Source organism: Lynx rufus, unplaced genomic scaffold, assembly GCF_022079265.1.
Source record: "Lynx rufus isolate CCGP_SWC_20201006 ecotype Redwood Valley unplaced genomic scaffold, mLynRuf1.p SCAF_14, whole genome shotgun sequence".
In the NCBI taxonomy this organism is placed as follows: Eukaryota; Metazoa; Chordata; class Mammalia; order Carnivora; family Felidae; genus Lynx; species Lynx rufus.
In genome coordinates, this window is record NW_025814828.1 from 34,865,811 (window position 1) to 34,870,000 (window position 4,190).

The window sequence follows — 4,190 nt, forward strand, 5'->3', positions numbered from 1 at the left end:
TTCCCTGGCGGGTAATGGTCTTGGCGCTTTCTGCCCCTGGGGGTGGAGCGGGGGAGGGGGGGGGGGCCCAGCTGTGAAGAAATCTCAGCGGGTCCCTTCCCCCCCCTTCACAGGCTAGCTCAGCTTCCGGATGCATGGGCGGGCAGGCGTGGTCCCGGATGGGGGTCAGCCCGGAGGACAGAAGGGAGGCTGTGATTTCCCCAGCATCTCCACTCCTCGCCTGCAGCAAAGACTTTTGTCACCCCACCGGGTCTAATTTGCATGCAAGAAAATGTGCAAATTCTAAGTGTGCATACACCTTTTACCCCACGTGGCTGTCCAATACGACTTCCGGCAAAGTTGAAAATGTTCCGTATGTTCACCTGTGGCTACTGAGGCACTTCAAATGTGGCTAGTGCTACTAAGGAACCGAATGTTTAGTTGTACTTCATTTTAATTTAAGGAGCCACATGTGGCCAGTGGCTACTATATTAACACAGATATAGAACATTTCCAGAAACTTCCCTTGTGCCCCTTCTGGTCAGCACTTCCCAAGAGGTTTTTCTGACTTGTACTTCTGCAGACCAGGGTTTCTCCACCTCGGCAAGATTGATATTTGGGGTCAATTAATTGTGACGTTTAGCAGACCCCTGGTGGAGACCTCCTAGATACCATAGCACCCACTCCCAATTGTGACAACCAAAAATGTCCCCAGACAGAATCAAATGTCCCCCAACGGGCAGTGGGGTGGAGACTCACCCATGGTTGAGAGCCACGGCCCTAAATTTAGTTCTGCCTCTTTTTAAACTTCAAAGCAATGGAATGGTACCCATGCTACATGCTGCATGCAACCTCTTCTTTTTATATACGGTAACACCTTGGTTTACGAGCATCATTCGTTCCAGAAACATGCTCGTAATCCAAAGCCCTTGTATATCAAAGCGAATTTCAAGAACCATCGGCTCGGTTGTGATCACGTGACGTTCCGTGTCACGTACTACTCCTAGTTGCAAGACGTCGCTCGTTTATGAAGTTAAAATGTAGTCGAAATGTCTGCTCGTCCTGCGGAACACTCGCAGAACAAGTTACTCGCAATCCAAGGTTTGACTGTGTATATGCCATACCCATATACAGACCCCTATGCAAATGCATATGCATATACCTATACATATGCAATATACACAGTAGGAATGCTTTGCTCACCCTTCTGGAGGCTGGAACTCTGACATCAGGGTGCCAGTGTGGTAGGGTGAGGGCCCTCTTCCAAGTGGCAGACTTCTGGCATTGTATCCTCATTGGGTGGAAGGCTGTGTGCAGCTCCTTTTGTCCAACATGGTGTCTGCGAGATGCGTCCAGGCTGTGGTTGCGAATCGGTGGCGCATTCCTTTGTATTGCCGGGTAGCATTCCACTGCAAGGATGTACTAGTTTGTTTATGCATTTGTCTGCTGATCAACATCTGGGTTGTTTCTGGGTTGGGGCTAGTACGCGCACAGTGGCTAGAAACATTCATGAGCAGAGCTCCGTGCGGACCTAGGTTGTCATGTCTCTTGGGTGGGTGCCCGAGAGTGAAATTGCCAAACCACAGGTGTGTGCTTAGCTTCATCGGAAACTCTTCCGTTCTGTGCTGTGCTGTTCTACGTTCCCACCAGCAATGGATGACAACTCCAGCTTCTCCCTACTCTCGCCTGCCGAGGGGCACCATCTGTCTTTTTCATTTTAGCCATTCTAGTGGGTGGTGGGGTAGCCTCCGAAAGGCCACGGGCCCCCCCCCCAAGGGAGCCAGATTCAACCCGAAGCTGATAACAAAAGCATGAGTACCGAGAGGGGCTCCGGACCACCCCCCTCCCGCCCAGGCCTGGCCGAGCTCTGACTCCAGGGGAGTCTGCCTCGGACCCCCCCGCAGTGGGGGAGGGGCAAATTTCTCCCCCCTCAATTCTCTTTCTGCTCCTCAGCTTGTGGGAGGGGCGACGTGCCATCCAGGGAGAAGTCACGGACAAGAGGACAATAACTGGCAAACAGAGTTTGCATCACAAATGCGAATAGCAGGTAAAATATTTCTATAGGAAAGCCTCAAGCCCTGCCCTCCCTCAGCCCCACCCCACTCCCAACACTCGCACATGCGCCCGTGTGCACATGCCCTCCACAGAGACACAGGGCAGCACTTCGTTCTTTGCAAGGCGGTGGGGGGGGGGGGGGGGGCGGCAGTGATGGTGATGAGGAGAGACGAGAAGACAAGAAGAGTTGCTTGGCTGCCACTTGGGGAGTTCAAAACGGGCTGGCTAAGGACTTGCCAACTTTTGGAGGGCATGCCCTGCAAAGATAGTAAATTAGACCCTAGAAGATGGGACACACATCAAAGAACCCCCACCCCCACCCCGCCTCGGTGCGGCTTCCCGTCTAATTTTCGATGGAAAATAAACAGTGCAACTCAGAAGTTGGAGATAATATAATGCCACCAGGATCTGGACACAGAGAGCTGTCTGCATCAGGACTGACAGAGTGTGACAGGTGAATCCAGAGGGGTTTACCAGAGGAAGTCAGGAATCTGAAGGAGAGGAGAGCCTGGGATTAACCACAAAACAGAGGAAGCACCCCACCATCCAAATAGGAATACGTGTCTTAACATGCTCTTTTGTTTGGTGCTGTTTTTGAGGGCCTCCTCAACAGCAATGCTCCCCTAAAACTTTACCCTGAGGAAATGTTACTACCCCCACCAAAATATATATGTATATATTGTTTTGAGATTCATAAGCAAATTCTGGGTCATGAAGCAATCTCTGCCTCCTACTGTAATGCGTTGGTCTCTGGGGGCCACTCGGGTCTCTGACGACATTATTCCGTAGCAGTCAAGGGGACAGGGGTCGGGGATCAGGGGCCCTCTGGAGACAGCATCGCGTGTTCTGTCAATGGCTCAGGAAAGAACGAGCTAGAACTGGGAAGTGGCTTTTCTGGCATTGAGAACGTGGACCTTAGTCAACCTAGACAAGGGACGTGGATCTCGGTCTCTTGCACCTAGACGCCTTGGTGCTGGAACATTCTTACGCCACTGGTGGTAGGACTTCAAGCCGGCATCTGCTTGGGGAGAAGAGATGTTAGCCAGCCGGGAAATCACAGCGGGAGGGACATCCAGCCGAAGATTGTAAACCAAATGCCCCAGGTTCGTGTTTCTCCTAATATTTTCTCTTTGCCCGCCTTTAAAATATTTACTAAAATGCAAGCTCCTTAAGGGCAGGGGATCGTCTGTTTTGTTCACAGCCGCACGAGCAGCTACGGATGTACCTGAAGCATTGCTCACTGAGTATTTATTGAACAGCCGACCAGCAAAGCCCCAGCTGAATGCTCAGGCCTTGGGTCCGCTGAGCCACTCAGCCATCGGGAAGGCAGAGTATTTAGCAACAGAGGAGGCACACTCAGCATGTGGCGGAGAAACACGCGAGCCCGACGTGACCATTTCAGGGCTGACCGAAGTGAGGAGCCCACGGGGAAGGTGACTTCTCTGAAGGTTCCCGGTCCAGCCATGTTCTCAGCCCCTCGGTGCTCTGGGGGCGCGGTGGGCCTTATTTTACTCAAGTGTGCCCTTACGGGGGCCTCCTTCCTTATTCGGGCCCCAATCCTCAAGGCGTGATCATAAGCAAGTTTCCAGGAAGGAAAGCCTCCGGGCAGCCAGAGGAGGCCAGACTCCCAAACTTCCCTCCTGGCACGTCCCCCCCTCCCGAAGTTAGTACCTAGAAGCTGCGGGCCACCCCCAGAAAAAACACTCTTTATGACTGGTCCCACGAGTCAGGCAGACATCTCAAAAATCAGCTTTATTTTTGAAAGAGGAACAGAAACATTAGCAGGATGAAATCACACTCGTTTCTCCGAGTCCAGACTCCCGGAGGTAAGAAGGCCTGAACACGTAGGAGCAAGCTTGCTTCCCGACCTGCGCTCTGGGGGTCAGGTGAGAGAGCCGGGGAGCCAACCGGTGGTCCCCGGCTTTGCCAAGGTCGCCTTACTCCCAGCCTGCAAGGGGCGAGGGCCATCCTCCTCCCACTGGCGGCCGCCACCTCCGTCCCGGGATCTTCTGCCCGGTGATGGCACCTCTCAGCTCCCCTCGGTTTCAGTCTCTTCATGGTGTGAGGGCGCGACTCGCCGGCGGACGGTTCGAAGGCCAGCCGGGGTTCACAGCCAGCAAAGGATAGAGCGCTCTGGGTCTCTGTTATCTAATCCA